Source organism: Lithobates pipiens, unplaced genomic scaffold (assembly GCF_037356315.1).
Source record: "Lithobates pipiens isolate NorthernLeopardFrog02 unplaced genomic scaffold, aLitPip1_a1.2 Scaffold_8, whole genome shotgun sequence".
Lineage (NCBI taxonomy): Eukaryota > Metazoa > Chordata > Amphibia > Anura > Ranidae > Lithobates > Lithobates pipiens.
Window position 1 is genome coordinate 681,134,220 of NW_027507903.1, and position 22,436 is coordinate 681,156,655.

The following is a 22,436-nucleotide window of genomic DNA, read 5'->3' on the forward strand; positions in this document are numbered from 1 at the left end:
TATAAACACATCAGACAGACAGCATTAGAGTAAAACAGGATATGGACATCACTTCCGGGTTCCGGAAGCATTATTTGACTAATTTATGCACAGTTGCACTTTGTATTTTATAATTGCATATTTGTGGCTTATTACGATTATTTTATGGTTTGAAATTAGCGACCATCTAGAACGTTGTGACGTACAACACGTACAACGGGACTAGATAAAGGAAGTTCAATAGCCAGTAGCCAATAGCTTCCGTCTCGTACTTGCTTCAGAGCATGCGTAATTTTTGGTCCGTCGGAAAAGCATACAGACGAGTGGTTTTCCCGATACGAATTGGTTCCATTGGAAAAGTCCAATGAGGCATACATACGATCGGAATATCCAATGAAAGGCTTCCATCTGACTTTTTCTGTCGGACATTCCACTCGTGTGTACGCGGCATTAGACTGAGATTTTTGGAAGTAGCAGGAGTGTTAGTATTAGTAGGGACATTGAAGTCACCAAGAATGATAGTGGGGATTTCAGAAGAGAGAAGGTAGGGTAGCCAAGCAGAGAAGTCATCAAGAAAGGTTGATACCGATCCAGGGGGCCGGTAGAACACACAGCTATCCTTAGAGAAACCGGAGAGAAAAGATGAAGACAATGTGCCTCAAGTGAGGAGAGTGACAGAGAAGGAGGTGGGTGAAGTACCTGAAAGTAGACATGTGCAAAAGGAAAAAATTTGTTTAGTTTCGTTTTGTTTTAATTCGTTAATTCATTAATTTCATTTAGTTATATTCGTTAACTTCCTTAAATTAGTTTTCGGATTTCGTTTAGTTTTCTACTGACTTCGAAAAATCAGCCACATTCGAAAATATTTCAACCAAATTTGAAAATATTTCTACCGGATTCGAAATGATTTGAACATGATTCGACATTATTTCAACCGCATTCGAAATGATTTCAACATGATTCGACATAATTTCAACCGCATTCGAAAATATTTTGTGACCCGACTTTGGGGCCACATATCTCGGGATCACTTGGTGCTAGAAACTCCAAATTTGGTATGCAAACACAATAGAACTAGCACTACAACAATTTGGAGTTTCTAGCACTAAGTGACCCCGAGATACATGGTCCTAAAGTCGGGTTACAAAATATTTTCGAATGCGGTTGAAATAATTTCGAATGCGGTTGAAATAATTTCGAATGCGGTTGAAATAATTTCGAATCATGTTGAAATCATTTCAAATGCGGTTGAAATAATGTCGAATCATGTTGAAATCATTTCGAATGCGGTTGAAATAATGTCGAATCATGTTGAAATCATTTCGAATCCGGTATTGAGTCGAATTTTGGCCTGAATTTGTTAGCATTGTAATTCGGTTATTCGGATGCATCCGAATAATGAAAATTCTTCCGAATCGGAACGAAACGAAATGCACATGTCTACCTGAAAGGCGCTATGTGGGGCTAGAAGTATTCCAATACCCCGACTTTTGCTTCCACTGGATCTGGGGGAGTGAGTCCAAAGAGGACCACCATGGGCTAGGGCAGCGGAAGACACGGTGTTGGATTCATGAAGCCAGGTTTCGGTAATGGCGAGTAGATTAAATGAGTTAGCGATAAAGAGATCATGGAGAGAGGATAATGAATCGCCTCAGGGGACTTTTGCTGCTAGTGTCCGTCTGGGTTTTCAGAAGAGATGGGTCTTGAGCTTCTTCCTGAAGGCCAGATAGTTTTCCTCCGAGCGAGTAGAGCATTCCATAGCCGTGGTCCTTGTACTGCAAACCTTTGTTCGCCTTTTCATTTGTAACGGGTCTTGGGGATGTGGAGGAGGTTCTGGTTAGTTGACCGGAGATTGTGACCCTGGGTGACCCTGGGCTTTATTTTGTCGCTGAGGTATTGCGGGGCTTTTCCATGTGTACTTTTATGAGTGAGGCAGAGGGTCTTGAATGTAACTCGATCCTTCACGGCTAGCCAATGGAGGGTCCTCAGGGTCGGGGTGATTGATTCCCATGTTTTTTTTTCCAGTTACCAGGCTGGCTGCTTTGTGTCTGGACAGTTTGTAGATGTGAAATTTGGTATTTTGTAAGTCCTAGGCAGAGGGAATTTGCATAGTTGAGTCGGGAATTCATGATTGTTCCAACTACTGCTGCTGTATCTCCTTCTAGAAGGGGGTGAGTCTATGCAGTAGGTGAAGAAGGTAGTGAGATCCACTGACTACTGATCCTATTTGTGCATCCATCGTCATGTCTGAGCCCAAGATGACTCCGAGAATTTTGGCTTTAGTGCTGGGGGTGATGGGTTGTCCGAGGATGGTGAGTTTGTTACAGACAGAGCAGCAGACATTCCTAAGGGCGCAAGAGAAAGGGAGTCTGATCTTGGGGAGAAGAGAAATGGCAACTAGATTATGTGGATTGCGGCTGTAGCCAGAGGGTGTAGGGTGATGGGAGCATTGGGCACAGGTAAATGATGGAGGCCCGAGGTTTGGGGATATATCTCCAGAGGTTAGGAGAAGCAGAAGGGTAAGGGAGGAAATATGGGAGTGTGATTTATAGGAAGGGACACGCACCAGTGTCCTGGAGTGGGTGTAGAATTAGCAGGTGGGTGCAGTAATAGGGAGGGTAATAGGGAGAGGACAGAAGTGAGGATGAAATATATAAGCTGTGGGGTGGAGAAGAGGGGTGAGGCCGGGTTCACACTGGTACAACAAGACTGTTTTACGACTGTGATCCTACTTTGCCCTGCTACGTCTGTCCTACTTCTATCCGACTTGGATGAACAAGATAAGATTTTGCTCCGACTTTGATATAGTCCAATTTGTCCTTTGACCAATCAAAACAATCCCAGAGTGACATAAATTCCTTTTACTGCTGCTGTGATCACCATGTTAGATGTCACAAGTCGGATGGTTAGGACAAGGATCCTACTTTGATCTGACTTCAATGATATTCAATGGGCTGAAGTAGGATGCAAGTCGGACCATTTTTCAAAGTACAGGAACCTTTTTCAAAGTCGGACCGACTTGTGTCGGACCAGTTAAGACGCTCTCATAGGGAACCATTGATTTGCACACGTCATGCGACATGAGCTCCCAATGTCGGAGCATTTGTTGTACAAGTGTGAACCCGGCCTGTTAGTTTAACTTCTCCAGATCCACATTATAGCCGAATGATGGCTACAGTACGGACCTACTTCACCGGGAGGGGGCGTCAATACACGTCCTCCTATGCTCGCGCGGCCTGCGCGCCCCCTACAAGGGGGGGGCAGCACACTTTGTGATCAGACCCTTACCACATGATCAGCTGTCAGCCAATGACAACCGATCATGTGATGTAAACAGAGCCGGTAATCGGCTATTTTTTCTCCTCACGCCATGGCCCATTTCAGAAGATCTTACACAGCCATGGCTCGCCTTGCTGACATTCAGCGGTGACACAATCTGCCGGTCAGACGTCTTATTTTCAATTGCCTGGCGCGATGGAACTCAACCTTCTATATGCTTGATAGGCTGCTCCAGCAGAAACGTGCAGTTAACGTCTACCTGTATGAACTCTGCAGCAGAACAGGTTCTGGGGAGCTTGTTTTTTTTTTCACCGTGCCAGTGGCTGTACATGCGCAACGCATGCAGACTTCTGCGGCCATTTAAGGAGATCACCAAACTGGTCAGTCGCAGCCATGGTGCCATCAGTGACATCGTACCTTATGCCTTCTCTATGGATCGTGCATTGCGTCGTGTCATTGATCAAGCCGTGGAGGAGCAGGAGCGGGAAGATGAGGAAGTCGCAATGCTGGATGAATTCCCAGGGGGGCTACTCTATCTGAGACAAGTCAACAAGAGGAGTCTCAAGAGGAGTCAGAGGAGGATGGTGCCGGGGCGGATGAGGTGGAGCAAATAGAGCATGCTTTAAACCTTTCTGGCATCTCTGTTTTTGTGCGTGGATGGGGAGAGGAGAATGAGGAGGACAACATTATCCTGGATGATGAGCAGGAGCCAGGCCACCACACTGCTTCCAGTTTAGTGTAAATGGGAGCCTTCATGCTCCAGTGTTTTAACAGGGACCCCCGTATAAAAAGCATAAAAGTCAAGGACCAGTACTGGGTGGCAACATACTTAGACCCCCGGTGCAAACACAAAATGGTGGAAATGTTACCACCGTCACAGAGGGCTGTCAGAATGGAGCACTTACAGACCTTGCTTCGACAACTGCTGCATTCTGCTTTTGCGTGTGCTGGCAGAGGAGGAATTCCCACTCCCAGAGAAAGAGTTGCGGGTACCAATCCAATAGCGCCTGCAAGAAGAGGCCGGTTTGAAGATGTGTTGGTGACTTCAGATATGGGGTCATTCTTTCAGCCGACCCATCGACAGGTGTCATCCGGATCCAGCATCAGGGAACGCCTAGACCGACAGGTGTCCGACTTCATCGGGTTAACGGCCGATGTGGACGCTCTGAGGAGTGATGAACCCCTGGACTACTGGGTGGGCAGGCTTGACCTCTGGCCAGAGCTTGCCCAATTTGCAATGGAACTGTTGGCTTGCCCCTCGTCCAGTGTCCTGTCCGAAAGGACGTTCAGTGCAGCAGGGGGGATCGTGACCGATAAGCATACTCGCCTAGCTCACAACAGTGTTGACTACCTCACATTTCTAAAAATGAATGAGGCATGGATCTCAGGAGGAATTCAACACATGTGACCAGTAGACCATGTATATGCATAACTCTATAAACGATTTATTTAATCAAGCACACAGACCTTTTTTCTACCTTTGGCTCACTTCCTTGTACAAAAAAAGCACACCGTACTATATGCCCATACCCTCCTGTTTGAAGAGGTTGAGCGGTGTCATATTTTTGGGTCCCGCAGCGAGTTGCTGGTATCAGTGCTGCTGTCAGTGCTCTCTTGTGCTCTCTCTCTATCTCGGTGCTGGTGTCAGTGCTCTCTATCATGGTGCTGGTGTCAGTGCTCAGTTTCTATCGTGGTGCTGGTGTCAGTGTTCTATCTCAGTGCTGGTGTCAGTGAGGGAGATAGCAGCGGAGAAGCCAATCAGCAGGCAGTGCCAGCACCTTGGCTGAGGTTCAGCACTGAACTGGCACCTCTGGACCCCCCCCAGCGGAGCCCTGCATAGGTGGGGGTAAGGGCCGGGCAGAGGGAGGGGCTCAAGCACAGGTTGGCACACTGGGACAATGGCACAGGACAATGGCACAGGACTGCACTGCCCTGACTGTGGCACTAATCATCTCCTGCACCCCCTTCATAGCCTGGCCTGACCTTGCCTCTCCTACATGGCATTCATGCGCTCCTAAATTGTCAAAATTTCACAGATAAAAAAAGAATGCTTGTCGTTGTCGATCCCAGATTCACTTAATACTTTTGTTATGTCAGTGTCCATGTTGTGGGACTATGTGTGCACAGCTAGTAAGTATTTTGTGGCTGAAAATATGACCTGGACGTTTTTTAGGTTTGCCTGCCATTAAAGTCAATGGGTTCCGCTGCAAACTTTGCAGTTTGCAAAATTTTGGCCACGTTCGCGTTCGCGAAACGTCCCGTCGGAAGTTCGTCCATCATTGGTCTGGGCAGGAGGGGGTGAGAGCGCCCGGTAAGCAAGTGGTTAAGGATAGAGGACACAGCTGTCAGAAGGAGTGGTAGACATTGCATGTTACAAGGAGAAAGAGCTGAACGGGTAAACAAGGTCACCTGTAGTCTGTGTGTTTTTTCAAAGTATTTTCCTGTGCTCATTCACTGAAGTACAAAGTCAGAAAGAGAAAGAGCCCCCTTGGAAAATGTGCCGTCCCCAAGAGATGCTTAGTTATATACTGCTCACGGATGGATCCGGGGGAGGGGGCAATTGCGGGTGAGTGAGCTTGTGGGCGGCTCCATTAGTGGGTGGCTCCATGAGCGGGCGGCTCCACGGGTGAGAGCGTGGGTGGGTTGGGCGGCTCGGTCAGGGAGCGGGTGGGTGAGAGAGCAGACGAGCAGCTGCGTGGCTCAGTATGTGATGGGGCTGCTGGCCAATCAGGGAGCAGGCAGGCAGGGGGAGCAGAGAGATGACATCTCTCACCACCCACCCTGCATCCCTGCGGTTCCATCCTCACTGTGCAGGCAGCCGCGGGCAGCAGAGAGATTACATCATCTCTCTGCTGCCTGACTGGTAATCTGCTGCCTGACTCTGTGACGCAGCGAGAGACCACCTTAGCAGGAAAGTGACGTGGCAAGTGACAATTGTAGCAGACAAGTGACAATACGCATCTGGTGGCAGGTGATGTGGCAAGTGGACAATCCACAACTTGTGGCCCGAGGGCTTTCACACTGGAGCGGTGCGCTTGCAGGACGGGAAAAAAAGTCCTGCTAGCAGCATCTTTGGATCGCTACAGGAGCGGTGTATTTACCGCTCCTAAAGCGCCCCTTTCCATTGAAAACAGTGGGGCAGTGCAGCTAAATCGCTGGCATAGCGCTGCTGCAGTGGCGCTATGCAAGTGGTTTTAACCCTGTTTTCAGCCGCTAGTGGGGGTTAAAACCCCCACGCTAGCGGCCGAATAGCGCTGCTAAAAGGACGGTAAAGTGCTGCTAAATATAGCGCAGCTTTACCGCCAGCGCCCGCAATGTTTCAGTGTGAAAGTAGCCTTAGTGTCCTGCGAGCGCACTGATCCAGTGTGAAAGCCCTCGGAGCAGCGGCTCTTTCAGGGCTAATTTAGACCCCTTTCACGCGGGGGCGCTTTGCAGGCACTGCATCGCTAAAAATAGCGCCTGCATAGCGCCTGTAAAGAGCTGCTCCTGTCTCTCCAGTGTGAAAGTCCTGAGGGCTTTCACCCTGCAGTGGTGTGCTGGAAGGATGGCAGAAAAAGTCCTGCAAGCAGCATCTTTGGAGCGGTGGAGGAGCGGTGTATACACTGCTCCTCCACCGCACCTGCCCATTGAACTGAATGGGCACCGCAGCAGAACCGCCAGCAAAGCGCCGCTTTGCGGGTCATTTTAACAATTTTTCGGCCGCTAGCGGGGGTTAAAACCGGCCCGCTATCGGCCAAAAACCCTAGCAAAAACTACGCTAAAAATAGTTGACGCTTTACCGCCGACAGCCCTCCGACGCCCCAGTCTGAAAGGGCTCTAAGGCCCCTTTCAGACTGGGGCGCTTTGCAAGCGCTACAGCGCTAAAAATAGCATCTGCAAAGCTCCCTGAAACAGCCCGAGGGCTTTCACACTGGAGCGGTGCGCTTGCAGGAGGGTACAAAAAAGTCCTGCAAGCCAAAGCTTTGCAGCGCTGTAGGAGTGGTGTATACACCGCTCCTAAAGTGCCCCTTCCCAGAGAAAACAATGGGGCAGTGCTGCAAACCCGCCCGCAAAGCTTCGCTTTGTGGGTCATTTTTAACACTTTTTCGGTCGCTAGCGGGGGTTAAAACCGGCCCGCTATCGCCCAAAACCCCAGCAAAAACTACGCAAAAAATAGTGGCGCTTTACCGCCGACGGCCCCCCGACGCCCCAGTCTGAAAGGGCTCTAGGCCCCTTTCAGACTGGGGCGCTTTGCAAGCGCTACAGCGCTAAAAATAGCACCTGCAAAGCTCCCTGAAACAGCCGCTGCTGTGTCTCCAATGTGAAAGCCCCCGAGGGCTTTCACACTGGAGCGGTGCGCTTGCAGGAGGGTACAAAAAAGTCCTGCAAGCCAAAGCTTTGCAGCGCTGTAGGAGTGGTGTATACACCGTTCCTAAAGTGCCCCTTCCCAGAGAAAACAATGGGGCAGTGCTGCAAACCCGCCCGCAAAGCTTCGCTTTGTGGGTCATTTTTAACACTTTTTCGGTCGCTAGCGGGGGTTAAAACCGGCCCGCTATCGCCCAAAACCCCAGAAAAAACTACGCAGAAAATAGTGGCGCTTTACCGCCGACGGCCCCCCGACGCCCCAGTCTGAAAGGGCTCTAAGGCCCCTTTCAGACTGGGGCGCTTTGCAAGCGCTACAGCGCTAAAAATAGCACCTGCAAAGCTCCCTGAAACAGCCGCTGCTGTGTCTCCAATGTGAAAGCCCCCGAGGGCTTTCACACTGGAGCGGTGCGCTTGCAGGAGGGTACAAAAAAGTCCTGCAAGCCAAAGCTTTGCAGCGCTGTAGGAGTGGTGTATACACCGCTCCTAAAGTGCCCCTTCCCATAGAAAACAATGGGGCAGTGCTGCAAACCCGCCCGCAAAGCGTCGCTTTGCGGGTCATTTTTAACACTTTTTCGGTCGCTAGCAGGGGTTAAAACCGGCCCGCTATCGCCCAAAACCCCAGCAAAAACTACGCTAAAAATAGTGGCACTTGGGGGCGCATGCGCGAAGCTCACCATGACGGACGCATCCCGTTAGAGCTCCGCTCTCACCGCCGCAATCCCGAGCCATAGCACTGCATTCCCAGTCGGCAATCACCTCAATCTTTGAGGACCCACATAGCGGAGCGCCCTGTGCTTCTCCCGGAATGGTTCTGACCGGCCACCGGGGCAAAAATAAGCCGAAACCAACCAAAGAAGCACTGGCGCGTGCTTCCTTCAAAATGGCGGCGAAGGCCTCAGCGGCGGCCCAGCTCACTACCAGCCCGCAACATCATGGGAGCAGCGATGAGGAGGACACCTCCACGGAGTGTATGAACATACCGCAACCTACCTCACAGACAGGTATGTCCCAAGCAGACTTCTTGAAACACATGGAGACCATGCTCCACAAAGCCCTCAAAGCCACATCTGACCAAATAACAGACAGACTTACCCGTGAGATCCGTGACCTAGGCCAGCGCACAGCAGACCTCAAAACGAGGGCAGACGACACGGAACTCACAATACAAGAATTGGTCCGTGACCAAGCTAGCCTCCGAGATGACAACGCGGTCCTCCTATCCCGTTTAGAGGACGCAGAAAACCGCTCACGGAGATCAAATCTTCGCCTTCGTGGCATCCCCGAGACGGTAGACGACTTGCAGTCTTTTACGACCGCTCTTTTTCAGGAACTGTCCCCGTCGATCCCGATCGAAGGTCTTGAATTCGATCGGATTCATAGAGCCTTAACGCGTCGTCAACCCGAAGGCCCTCCCCGAGATATCATAGTGAAACTTCACTACTTCCGAACGAAAGAGCAACTGATTTCGGCCGCACGAAACAAACAAGATCTGCTATTCCAAGGTCACGCATATCAGCTCTTCACCGATCTTGCACCCTCGACGATTGCAAAGAGACGTGCCATGAAACCGCAGCTCCAAATATTGATGCAACATCAGATAAAATATGCTTGGCGCTTCCCTTTTGCGCTCCACTTCTCCTTTCAAGGTCAACAACATACCTGTTCTTCATCCGAAGCCCTACAGAATTTATTGGAATCTCTTCACCTTGTGGCACCTGAACCTCGAGACACATCTCTCCCACGCACTCCAGCTCGTCCTGCTCCCTACTCCTATGCAGCTACACCAAGACGGAATCGTCAAGCTACTCCAAGCTCCTCTTCTGCTAAGCGGGACACCCCGAAACGTTCCTCCAGCGTAGGCTTCCCTAGCCCGAAGGTCTTTATTCCCCGCTGAGAAACGCTCTTACCAGCTTTTTTGCCCTACTTTTTGCTTTGGCGTCCTCATTTTTTGAGTCGTCAGTTCTTGGGACTTGCAAACCCTGATCTTCTCACAGTATTCTGTTTATCTCTTTTTCTTTTTGTTTTTTTGTTTCAGCATGGACATCTCTACCAACCATAGGATTCTTATGATAGTTTCTCCACAGCTATATCGTAAAGCGAATCATATACTTCCCTTCCCCCCCCCTCCCCTTTTTATATATATATATATATATATATATATATATATAATTTTTGATCTATTTTTATCCCCCATACTGTTACTTCACGGTTCACTTTTTACTGTGATTGAAACCCCTTTACACCTCTTTTATGTATACTTGAACTGCCACATTCATCTGGTAGAGTTTGTTATTATTAAGTTTTGTTTTTTAACTATACTGTTAAATGTTACTTCAACGGGTACGCGGCGGTGAACAGTCACTGCTCCCCCCATTTGTTGATGCACACTCCGCCTGCCCGCCCTCTGGTCGGGCGGACCGCAACAACAATTTGTTGGGCGGTGTGCCTTTGCTCGCACCGCCTCACACCTCTTCCCCCCTCCCTGCACAAACTTTTCCTGCTCTTACTTTTTCTTTTCCTCTGCTATACCCCTCCCCTCCCTTTCTTTCTCCTTGGCTGGTCGGCCCGCTCGTGCCCTAACGGGTCCCCCGAGCATACTCTTTCCCTCACGCAATGGCCCCCCTGAACATTTTGTCCTTAAATGTTAAAGGACTTAACTCACCACAAAAACGGGTCAAGGCATTTCGCACGTTTCTTACCCTGAAGGCCGGCATAGTGGCCCTTCAGGAAACCCATTTCTCTAAGCACGCTACCCCCAAATTCTTTCACTCCAAATATCCTCAAGTCTTTACAGCCTCCGCAGATACGAAACACAGAGGGGTCCTTCTTGCCTTTCACCATACCCTTTTATTCACCCCCGGAACTGAAATTAAAGACCCTGATCGTCCATACCTTATACTCACAGGTCTACTCCAGGACACGGCTGTCACAATAGTCTCCTACTACGCTCCTAATACGAATCCCAACCCGTTCTTCTCCCACCTCCTCCAGGTCATCCGAACACACCACGTCGGTGCCCTATTCATGTGCGGTGATTCCAATCAAGTTCTTTACCCACACCTGGATAGGTCACCCTACTCCCCGGAACAACTGGCCCCCTCCATGAAACTCCGCAAACAATTTCAAAAGGCGGCACTGGTAGACACCTGGAGGGAATGTAATCCCCTTAAGAAAAACTATACCTTCTATTCTAATCCCCATAAGTCTTTCTCTAGAATAGACCATATCTTTATACCCGTAGCATCTGCTCCCACTCTCCTCCACTCACGCATTTACCCCATTACTTGGTCAGACCACTGCGCTACAATCACGACTGTTTCTTCCATTATCCCTCCTCCCGTTAGCAGAGAATGGAGCATGAATTAAACTCTCCTTTCCAACCAATCATATTGTCTAGATATCCAAGTAGCCCTCACGGAATACCTCACCCACAACACCACCCCAGGTATCTCCCCCACTCTCCTCTGGGAGGCTCACAAACCGGTTATTAGGGGCACGTGTATCTCTGTCGCCTCACACCTCCAGAAGATCAGGCAAGAGCGTTCCTCCCAACTAGAGGCCACCCTCCACCAACACTATCTCTATTTCCAATCTGACCCTACAGTTTCTAATAGGTTGGCGTTCGAGAAAACTAAACTAGAGCTAGACCTACTTTTAACTGAAGAAGCTGACAAGCAACTCCGTAGATCCTCCCACACTGCTTACATTAAAGCCAACAAGCCTGATACTTTTTTGGCGATGCGTTTAAAGAACCCCGAGAAATCATATAAGCCCATAAGACTTCGAATATCACAAAGAGGTCCCACCAGTAACCCCGCTAAAATTCTCACTGAGTTCTCCACTCAATTGTCAAAGCTATACGCAGCCACATCATCCTTCCCTACTTCTCAAGCTGATGCCCTGCTCCACCCTCTACAACTACCCCAGCTATCTCCTACAAATCTCGACACAATCGAAGCCCCCATTGCTTTATCTGAAGTACTGGCGGCCATCAAATCTCTCAAACCTCATAAGCGTCCCGCACCCGACGGATTACCTGCAGCCTACTACAAAAAATTCTCTGATACGCTAGCCCCAATCCTTACACACTCCTTTAATTCTATCCTCCAGGGTCAGTCTCTGGGCAGGGACACATTGACAGCCATCATCACCATGATCCCCAAACCCAATTCTGACCACTCAATTTGGTCCAATTTTAGGCCCATCTCTCTGCTCAACGTGGACATCAAGATCCTTGCCAAGGTCTTGGCCCTACGCCTGAACCCAATTATAGGTAGATTGATCCATAAAGACCAAGTGGGATTTATTCCCCAGAGGCAAGCTAGTGACAATATCCGTCGTGTGATTCTCCTCCAACATATAGCAAAATCGAGAAACATCCCTATGCATTTGCTCTCGCTTGATATACGCAAAGCGTTCGACACGGTATCCTGGCCATACCTTCACTATATTTTACAACGTTGGGGCTTCGGCCCCCATTTTCTAAGTTGGATAAACGCTTTGTATGCCCATCCCCAAGCTTACGTTAGATATGCTGGTTCACGCTCATCGCCCTTTCCCATTCAAAGGGGGACGAGACAGGGATGCCCCCTCTCCCCCATCCTATTTGCATTAGCAATAGAACCCCTGGCGGCTCTGATAAGGGCACACCCCGATATACGCGGTCTCGAGTTAGCTTCAACATCACATAAGTTATGCTTGTTTGCCGACGACGCCCTACTTTTCGTCACAACCCCCCACATTACATTACCTAACCTCTGTAAGCTTCTAGATAGCTTTGCTACTATATCGGGCCTAGAAGTCAATCAAACTAAATCCAAGGCCCTCAATGTGTCCCTGCCAACAGATGACCTTAAACGGCTACAAAATAATTTCCCTTTCTTATGGTCCTCATCCTCCATCCCTTACCTAGGCATCCAATTGACGAACGATCCATCCTCCCTCTACCGTACAAATTACCTTCCCTTACTCAAGAGATTTACGAGTATCTTGGCTTCTTGGCAGCCGCTTTGTGTCTCGTGGCTGGGTAGAATTACAGCGGTCAAGATGTCCCTTCTACCTAAATTACTCTACTTCTACAGAGTTCTCCCCACTACGGTTCCCCCGTATTTCCATCGTATCATGCAAAATAAAACCTTTAAATATATTTGGGAGCCGACCAGACCGAGAATTGCTAGATCTGTTCTCTTCCGCCACAAGACACAGGGCGGCCTAGGGGTGCCCAACTTCTTACAGTATTATAGAGCAGCTCAAGTGGCCCAACTAGCTCTTTACCATGCTAAATCAGAAATTCCCTTGTGGGTTAGCCTTGAAGCTGTAGATGTCCACCCCATTGCCATTTCCAACCTACTCTGGTTACCCCATTCCAAGAGAGGCCCCCTCACAAATCCAGTTACCGTGCATTCCCTGAAAATTTGGGACGCTTCTCGTAAATCCTCCGCACTCATATCCACGCATACTCCATTGTTATCTATTTTTGGTAACCCGCTCTTCCCCCCGGCTCTCACTGAACCAGGCCTTTTTACAACCTGGTTCGGAGCAGGCATAACCAGAGTCTTAGACCTCTTGAGGGGCGGATTGCCAAAAACATTCCATGAACTCCATGAACAATATCACCTTCCCAGTGTGGAATACTTCCGTTACCTTCAGATTCTACACTTCTTACAATCTCTCCCTAAGCCCAGTCCGACCCAACACCACATATCATTTTTTGAAAAAATATGCAACTCAGACCCACATGCCCCAGGTGTCAAATCGCAATTATATGCTCACCTCAATTTCCCCCCCCCCCCGTCCCTCCCACCATACGCAACGAGGTGGTCGGCCGATCTGTCTATAGACCTAGACGTTGACGCCTGGAGCGAGATTTGGACTAATACCAAGAACGCATCTCAAAATGTTGTTGCCTCTGAGGCCAATTTTAAAGTATTAATGCGTTGGTACCTAGTGCCAGCTAGAATCGCCAAATACGTTCCAGGATACTCGGCGTTGTGTTTTAGGGGTTGTAACACTGCTGGCACCCACCTGCACATCTGGTGGACGTGTCCGGTAGCCCAGCAATTCTGGGTAGCAGTGTTCCAAATGGCATCCACTTTATTCAAACTCACTTTACAGCCAGACCCTGTCTTCGCTTTTGTCACGTACCTGGTGGTGAGCCTGGAATGCAGGAAGCGGCCCCTCGTATCCCCTGGCTATCGGACCCCTGAAGGTGGAGACAGGTATTCGACAGTCCAGAGGGCACAAGTGCCTGGTAGATGGTATTGGTCCGGAAGGTCAGCTGGGCACAGATAACAGACTGGTATAGCGGATGGTGCTTGACTGTCCCTGGCAGGCACAAGTGCGGGAACTGGCTGGTAAGCAGATGTTCTGTAATGCAGGAACTCAGGTAGGTAGCAGGAACAGCGGAGTCAGATACAGGCCGGGTCAGCAGGAGAGGATCAGCACGGTACAAAGGGATGAGGCAGAAAACGTAGTCAAACAGGCAGAAGTCGTAGGCAGGCAGCAATCAATCAGAGTCAAGGGAACGAGCCGGAGGTCAGGAATCAGATAACAGGTTCAGATGCAAACAACACGGATCACGGACACGCTGTAGACCGGACAGCACGGGTGAAAGGGAGCCTGTGACTTAAGAAGGCCTTAGGGCGCCAAACGGACGTACGACGGGTCAGCGCGCCCTCGCACGTAGACGTGCACCCGTTCGTGACCCGCGTGCGTGTGCGTTCGTGTTGACGCGAACGCGTTCATTGGCTTTAGCGCGCGTCAACGGGAAACGACGAGATCTCCACGACGGATCTCTACGGGTGAGTCTCTTGAATACGACCGAAGTGCCCGAGTGGCCATGACATTGCCCCCCCCCAAGGGGCAGCCTCCGGATGCCTAATCGAGCCAACTTATTCGGGTAGGATTTCTTGAAGGCGCGGATGAGTCTTTTGGCGTGGATATTGGTCTCCGGCTCCCAGGAGTTCTCCTCAGGTCCATATCCTTTCCATTTGACTAGGAATTGAGTCTGGTTCTGCCTTTTCCTACAGTCCAGAATAGCCTCTACCTCGAACTCCATTTCCCCATTGATCAGTACGGGTTCCGGAGGGTTGGAGATTCTGTCGGTGAAGAGGTCCGTGACGGTGGGTTTGAGGAGTGAGACATGAAAAACTGGGTGGATTCGGAAGGATTCCGGGAGCTTGAGTTCAAACGCCACATCGTTAAGTTTCCTCTTAATTGGAAAAGGACCTATGAATTTTGGGCCCAGCTTCTTAGAAGGGCAGGAGAGTTTAAGGTTCAGGGTAGACAGCCAGACCCGATCCCCAACCTTAAGGTCCAGCTCCCCTCTTCTCTTACGGTCAAATACGTCCTTATTATGCTCCTGTGACCTGGCCAGGGTTTCCTGTAGGAGCTTGTTATTCTCCTCAAAGAAATTCAGGTTCTTCTGAACCGCTGGCACGGAAGATTCAGGAAGGTCGCCAGACAGGAACAACGGGTGAAAACCAAAGTTTGCGTAGAACGGGGATTGCTTGGTGGCCGAATGAACAGTATTATTGTATGCAAACTCCGCCATTGGTAACAGAGAAGCCCAATCGTCTTGGGAGAAAGACGAAAAGCAGCGAAGATATTGTTCCAATGTTTGGTTTGTTCTTTCGGTCTGGCCGTTGGTCTGCGGGTGGTAGGCTGAGGATAGGCGAAGGTCAATTTTCAATGCTTCGCAGAGCGCCCTCCAAAATCTTGAGGTGAACTGCACCCCCCTGTCGGACGTGATGTTGGCAGGAATGCCGTGAAGCCTCACAATTTCCTTTATAAAAGTGTTAGCTGTCTCCGCGGCTGAAGGGGTGCCCTTCATGGGCAAGAAGTGCGCCATCTTGGTGAGTCGGTCAACCACAACGAAGATCGTGGAATGGTTTTCTGAAGGGGGGAGTTCAACGATGAAGTCCATGGAGATCATTCTCCATGGTCTGTCAGGGACGGGTAGTGGTTTCAGAAGGCCCCAGGCTTTTAATTTGTCGCCCTTACTTCGGATGCAAGTGGTGCAGGCTTGTACGTAATTTCTACAGTCATCTTTCATCCGTGGCCACCAGAAGGTGCGTCTGAGTAGTTCCAGGGTCTTGAATGATCCAAAGTGGCCAGCCAAGGGATGGTCATGACAGGAGGCCAAAACCAGAGTTCGGGCTGCCTGGGGGACGAAAATCCTGCTCTCATGCCAAAGAAGGCCATCACTGGAGGATAACGGAATGCCAGATGGAGGAATGGCGCCTATGGACGCCTGCTTAAGCTGAGAGATCACGTCTCCCTGGAGAAGAAGGAAGTTCCCAGCCGAGAGAATGGTGTCAGAAGATGGTAAGTTCTCCGGCTGACTGAACATACGGGACAAAGCATCCGGCTTGGTGTTCTTGGATCCAGGACGGTACGTTATATGGAATACAAATCGGGAAAAGAAGAGTGCCCACCTGGCCTGACGAGGCTTAAGTCTCTTGGCTGTCTTCAGGTACTCTAGGTTTTTATGATCTGTGTAGATCAAGATTGGATGAGTAGCCCCTTCTAGTAAATAACGCCACTCTTCGAGGGCGGACTTGATGGCTAAAAGCTCACGGTCTCCAACGTCATAGTTTCTTTCAGCCTCTGATAACTTGCGGGAGAAATAGGCGACTGGATGGAGTACGGACTTGGGTCCCTGCCTTTGGGAGAGTATTGCTCCTACTGCTATTTCCGAGGCGTCCACCTCAAGGGTATACGGTAGAGCAGGATCGGGATGTTTCAAGACCGATGCGGAGACGAATAGGTCCTTCAGAGACTGGAAGGCCTTTTGTGCTTCGGGAGTCCACTGGAACCTTCGGTTCTGTCTGGTCAGCTCAGTGATGGGGGCGATGATAGCAGAAAAACCTTTTATGAATTTGCGGTAAAAATTAGCAAAGCCCACGAATCGCTGGACTCCCTTTCTATCTGAAGGAGCAGGCCAATCTTGGATGGCTGAGATCTTCTGTGGGTCCATCTCTACTCCTCTTACCGAGATGATCAAGCCGAGGAACTGAATGCTCTGCTGTTCAAAGATACATTTGTCTGGTTTGGCATACAAACCGTGGAGGCGGAGACGGGTCAGTGCCTTCTTCACGTGTTCCCGATGAATGGCTAGAGTGGAGGAGAAAATTAGAATATCATCCAAGTAAATTATTACAAACAGATCTAGATAGTCCCTAAAAATATCATTAACAAAATGTTGGAAGGTGGCCGGGGCATTGCATAGTCCAAAAGGCATCACCAAATATTCGTAATGCCCAAAGCGGGTACGGAAGGCAGTCTTCCATTCGTCCCCCTTCCTGATGCGTACAAGGTTATAAGCACCCCGAAGATCTAACTTTGAGAAGAACCTAGCAGATCCTAGTCTTTGGAAGAGTTCAGGTACCAATGGCAGGGGATAGCGATTTTTGATGGTAATCTTATTCAGGGCCCGATAGTCCACACAAGGGCGTAGTGAGTGATCCTTCTTTTCAACAAAGAAGATGCCAGCGCCTGCCGGGGAGGTGGAAGGCCGAATAAACCCCTTCTCCAGACTGTCATCTAGATATGATTTCAGGGCACTCAGCTCAGACTCAGAAAGGGGGAAAATTCTGCCGAAGGGGATTTCTGCCCCCGGGAGTAGTTCTATTGGGCAGTCATATGGCCTATGAGGAGGAAGGGTCTCTGCACCCTTTTTGCTAAAAACATCTAAGAAGGCGTGGTATTCCTTGGGTACCGCTAGTCGGGTATCATCATCAGATTCGGAACAGAGAAGAATCGAGGAGTCCCCGTCAGGATTCTGGCAGCAATGCCGGTGGCAGTAGTCCGAGGGGAATTCGATGGTTCCGGTGGTCCAATCAATCCGTGGGTTATGTGCCCTCAACCAGGGCATGCCAAGGATGATTGGAAACAGCGGGGACTGAATAACATCCAGGCACAGAAGTTCTTGATGAGTCCCGGCAATGACAGCAGGTAAAGGACTAGTCTCCAAAGTCACCGGTCCTGAGCCCAAGGTAGATCCGTCGGCCAGGTATACAGAGAGCCCCTTCTCCCTTGGTCTGAGGGGAATCCTATTTCTTCGGGCGAAGGACGAGTCGACAAAGCCACTGCAAGCCCCGGAATCAATAACCGCGTGGGTTTGGATAGTCCTTCCTGGGAGCTGCAAAAGGACGGGAATGGCCAGATGAGAAGTGTTATCAGGCAGCACAGAAGAAGGAACAGGAGGAACAAGAAGGCACTTGCGTAACTTGGCTGGGCAGGCACGAACAAAATGTCCTGGCTCTCCGCAATACAGGCAAAGGTTATTGGCCCGGCGACGTTGACGTTCTTCTGGCGTCAGAGACGGGCGCAGGAGCCCCAGCTGCATAGGCTCTGAGGTGTCCGGAGTGGATGCAGGTGGAGCAGGGGGAGTAGGGTGACTAGGCACCCGTGGTAGCATCCAGATTGGACGGGTAGCCGTGGAAGAGCGTTCCTGGCGGCGTTCTCTCAAGCGCCTGTCGATCTGGATGGAGGTGTCTATTAGAGCTTCTAATGTCCCGGGGATGCCTACACGGGCCAACTCGTCTTTCAAGGCCTCAGAAAGGCCCAGGCGGAACTGAAAACGCAGAGCCGCGTTGTTCCACTCTGTGTCCGCACTCCAACGCCGGAATTCAGAGACATAGTCCTCCACTGGTCTATGACCCTGCTGCAGGGCACGTAGGGCTGCTTCTGCGGTAGCAGCCAGTTGGGGATCTTCATAGAGCTTGGACATTGCCTGAAAGAAGGTATCCACAGAGTCTAGAGAAGGGTCTTTACGCTCTAACAGACGGTGTGCCCAGGTCTGAGGTTCATCTGTCAACAAGGAGATGATGAATCCCACCTTCGTTGCTTCACGGGAAAAGGTCCGGGGTTGCAAAGCAAAATACAGCTCGCAGGAATTGCGGAAGGCCCTAAACTTGCTTCGGACTCCCGTGAATCGCTCCGGGGTTGGCACCCTGGGTTCCGGTGGCAACATAACTACTGAGGGCGAAGCATGGGCCCCTGGGGCGGCTGGTGCTGAAGCAGATAGTGCCTGGACTTGTTCTTCCAGTCTTCCGTAGCCCTCCTGCAGACTCTTGACTGCTTGAGTAAGGCCGGCCAGATGATGGCAGAGTTCGTCCATGGAGGAGGCTCCCTGCGCAGGCTCGGACATGGCTGTCCGGTACTGTCACGTACCTGGTGGTGAGCCTGGAATGCAGGAAGCGGCCCCTCGTATCCCCTGGCTATCGGACCCCTGAAGGTGGAGACAGGTATTCGACAGTCCAGAGGGCACAAGTGCCTGGTAGATGGTATTGGTCCGGAAGGTCAGCTGGGCACAGATAACAGACTGGTATAGCGGATGGTGCTTGACTGTCCCTGGCAGGCACAAGTGCGGGAACTGGCTGGTAAGCAGATGTTCTGTAATGCAGGAACTCAGGTAGGTAGCAGGAACAGCGGAGTCAGATACAGGCCGGGTCAGCAGGAGAGGATCAGCACGGTACAAAGGGATGAGGCAGAAAACGTAGTCAAACAGGCAGAAGTCGTAGGCAGGCAGCAATCAATCAGAGTCAAGGGAACGAGCCGGAGGTCAGGAATCAGATAACAGGTTCAGATGCAAACAACACGGATCACGGACACGCTGTAGACCGGACAGCACGGGTGAAAGGGAGCCTGTGACTTAAGAAGGCCTTAGGGCGCCAAACGGACGTACGACGGGTCAGCGCGCCCTCGCACGTAGACGTGCACCCGTTCGTGACCCGCGTGCGTGTGCGTTCGTGTTGACGCGAACGCGTTCGTTGGCTTTAGCGCGCGTCAACGGGAAACGACGAGATCTCCACGACGGATCTCTACGGGTGAGTCTCTTGAATACGACCGAAGTGCCCGAGTGGCCATGACAGCTTTACTCAATAAGTCTCCTGAATGTTGCACTCGCAATCAATTGAAACTTTTTCTCCAGCTTACAACTGCAGCGAATTAAACCATAGCACACGCCTGGAAAACCCCAACTTTACCCCTGCCTGCCGTTAAGAATAGGGTAACGCAGGCCATGATCCACAGTAGGACTGAAGCCAAATTCCTTGACCGTCTCCCCAAGCATAATAAAATCTGGCAACCATGGGCTGATCACTTTTTGCGTGTTAATGTCCATTTAGATGCATTGGACTGCTGATATAGCATGTTCAATACTACCCGAACTCTTGTTCTTTGTAGGCCCCCGTGCCTGGGTGGGTCGGCCAGCCCTATCCCTCCTGTCCCACTCCCCTTCCCCTTCCCTGTTTCTCCCAGTCTTACTTTCACACCTCTCGCTTTTCTTCTCCTTCTCCTAATATGTCCCCCTCACTGAAAATTGTCTATCACACAGGCCAACAATCCCTACCTGGGATTGACCCACAAACTTAGGAAGGTTTTTTCCCTCGTTCTGAAGTTTCTATTATCTTATTACCTTCCTGTTCTCATATTTGTTGTGCATTTGTAATGTATCTTTTCATGCCTACTCTACTTTACTGTTCGGGTCTTGACACCCGTTGTATATGCAAAGTACTTGATACATTGTCGCAAAATGTTTTGTAATCCTGCACACCAACAAGTGAACTACACTGTGTAACTGTTATGATGCTTGTTAATAAAATATGTTTCAAGAAAAATAGTGGCGCTTTACCGCCGACGGCCCCCCGACGCCCCAGTCTGAAAGGGCTCTAAGGCCCCTTTCAGACTGGGGAGCTTTGCAAGCGCTAGAGCGCTAAAAATAGCACCTGCAAAGCTCCCTGAAACAGCCGCTGCTGTGTCTCCAATGTGAAAGCCCCCGAGAGCTTTCACACTGGAGCGGTGCGCTTGCAGGATGGTAAAAAAAGTCCTGCAAGCCAAAGCTTTGCACCGCTGTAGCACCCCTTCCCATAAAAAACAATGGGGCAGTGCTGCAAACCCGCCTGCAAAGCGCCGCTGCAGCGCTGCTTTGCGGACGGTTTTAACCCTTTTTCGGCCGCTAGCGGGGGTTAAAACTGCCCCGCTAGCGGCCGAAAAGCGCTGCTGAAATGATGGTAAAGCGCCCCTAAATAAAGTGCCGCTTTCTTCCAGTGTGCGCAATGCCCCAGTGTGAAAGTAGCCTAATGCCGCGTACACACTACCAGACTTTGACCAAACTGGTCCGACGGAACGGACAATTGGACCGTGTGTGGGCTCCATCAGACCATTAAAATGCCAGTAAAGCGCCGCTTTACCACCAGCGTGCGCAACGCCCCAGTGTGAAAGTAGCCTAATGCCGCGTACACACTACCAGACTTTTCAACCGAACTTGTCCTACGGAACGGACAATTCGACCGTGTGTGGGCTCCATCGGGCCTTCAGCTGGACCTTTTCTGTTGAAAAATCAGACGGACTTTAGATTTAGAACATGTTTCAGATCTTTCCGACGGACTCGAGTCCGGTCGAAAAATCCGGTTGTGTGTATGCCAGTCCGACGGAGGAAAACCGACGTTAGGGCAGCTATTGGCTACTGGCTATGAACTTCCTTATTCTAGTCCGGTCCTACGTCATAACGGTCGAGTCCGTCGGTCTTTGGTGTGATCGATTCGACGGAAGTCCGTTGAAAGTCTGTTGAAAAGTCCGGTCATGTGCACATGGCATTAGTGCAGATAAGGCACCAAGTTTAATGACCACCTTAATCAGCCACAGAACCCGTGTAATTCATGTGTGTTCGGGTTTAAAGGGGTGAGGGGGCAACCCTACCGGGGACACTGTGCCGAGGAGAGGTAGGTGGGTGAGAGGTCACGTGGGTAGGTGACGGGTCAGTGCACTCACCATGCTGGCAGATCTCTTCTTCTCAGACTTGGCGGCTCCCGACTTCAGGCCCGCTTTGGCACACTTCTGGTGAGAGCAGCGCCACTCCAACCGCTCAGGACACAGGAGAGTACCTCAGCACACAGCTCCAGCTCTACTTCCTACAGCAAACGTGACCGCCTCTTCACTTCTTTATTTTTATTTTTTTAAAGTAATTTAATGTAACAAACAACTAATAGACACAACTGGAGGAAGTGGAGGTCACGTCTCCTGTCACATCTGCATCCCCCGGGTATCTGGCTGCAGACTGCAGCTCCACATTGGACAAGAAACACACGGGACCTACGCTACACTTTTTTTTGTTTTTGCTTTTTTTTTTTTTAAATAAACTTTAATGTAACAAACATTCGACAGACACAACTGGTGTAAGTGGAGGTGACATGTTTCCTGTCACATCTGCATTTCCCCACAAGGGGGGTGTGGCTGCAGAGTGGAGCTCCACTGATGACAGGAAGCATGTGGCCTCCACTCCACTTCTTTTTTTTTTTTACTGAACTTTATTGTTATCGTTATTGCAGGAAGTGGAGGTCACTTGTTGCACGTCCATGATTTCTGTGTAGAGCGGAGCTCCAGTGACTGCAGTTTTCAGCTGAGCCGTTCTGTTGTCTTTATTTATTACATTTGGGATTTGAAGAAATATAAGGGATTTTTTTTTTGGCAGTTTTGTACTTTCTGTGTTGAAGTGCTCTCCTTAACCACGTAAGGTCCGAGCCTCTTTCTGAGATTTGTTGTTTACAAGTTAAAATCAGGTTTCTTTGCTAGAAAATTTCTTAGAACCTCCAAACATTCAATTTTTTTTTGTAACACCCTAGAGAATAAAATAGCGGTCGTGGAAATACTTTCCGTCACACCATATTTGCGCAGCGGTCTTACAAGCGCACTTTTTTTGGGGGTAAAAAAAAAAATCACTTTTTTTTTATTAAAAAATAAGACAACAGTAAAGTTAGCCCATTTTTTTTTTATATTGTGAAAGATGATGTTACGCCGAGCAAATTGATACCCAACATGTCACGCTTCAA

The 22,436-nt window shown here is 49.9% G+C and overlaps 1 protein-coding gene across 2 annotated transcripts in view; it reads right to left on the minus strand.

Annotated features, from left to right (window-relative positions):
- Positions 1–21,676, minus strand: part of LOC143962098 (NACHT, LRR and PYD domains-containing protein 3-like) — a 117,535-nt gene extending 95,859 nt beyond the window's left edge. Inside the window, exon 1 of one of the 2 annotated variants that reach the window (XM_077471424.1) lies at positions 21,379–21,676. The gene's annotated coding sequence lies outside the window, so the exon portion shown is untranslated. The remainder of the gene's footprint in view (positions 1–21,378) is intronic. The other variant, XM_077471425.1, reaches the window with a different exon arrangement.
- Between the last annotated feature and the right edge of the window lie 760 nt (positions 21,677–22,436).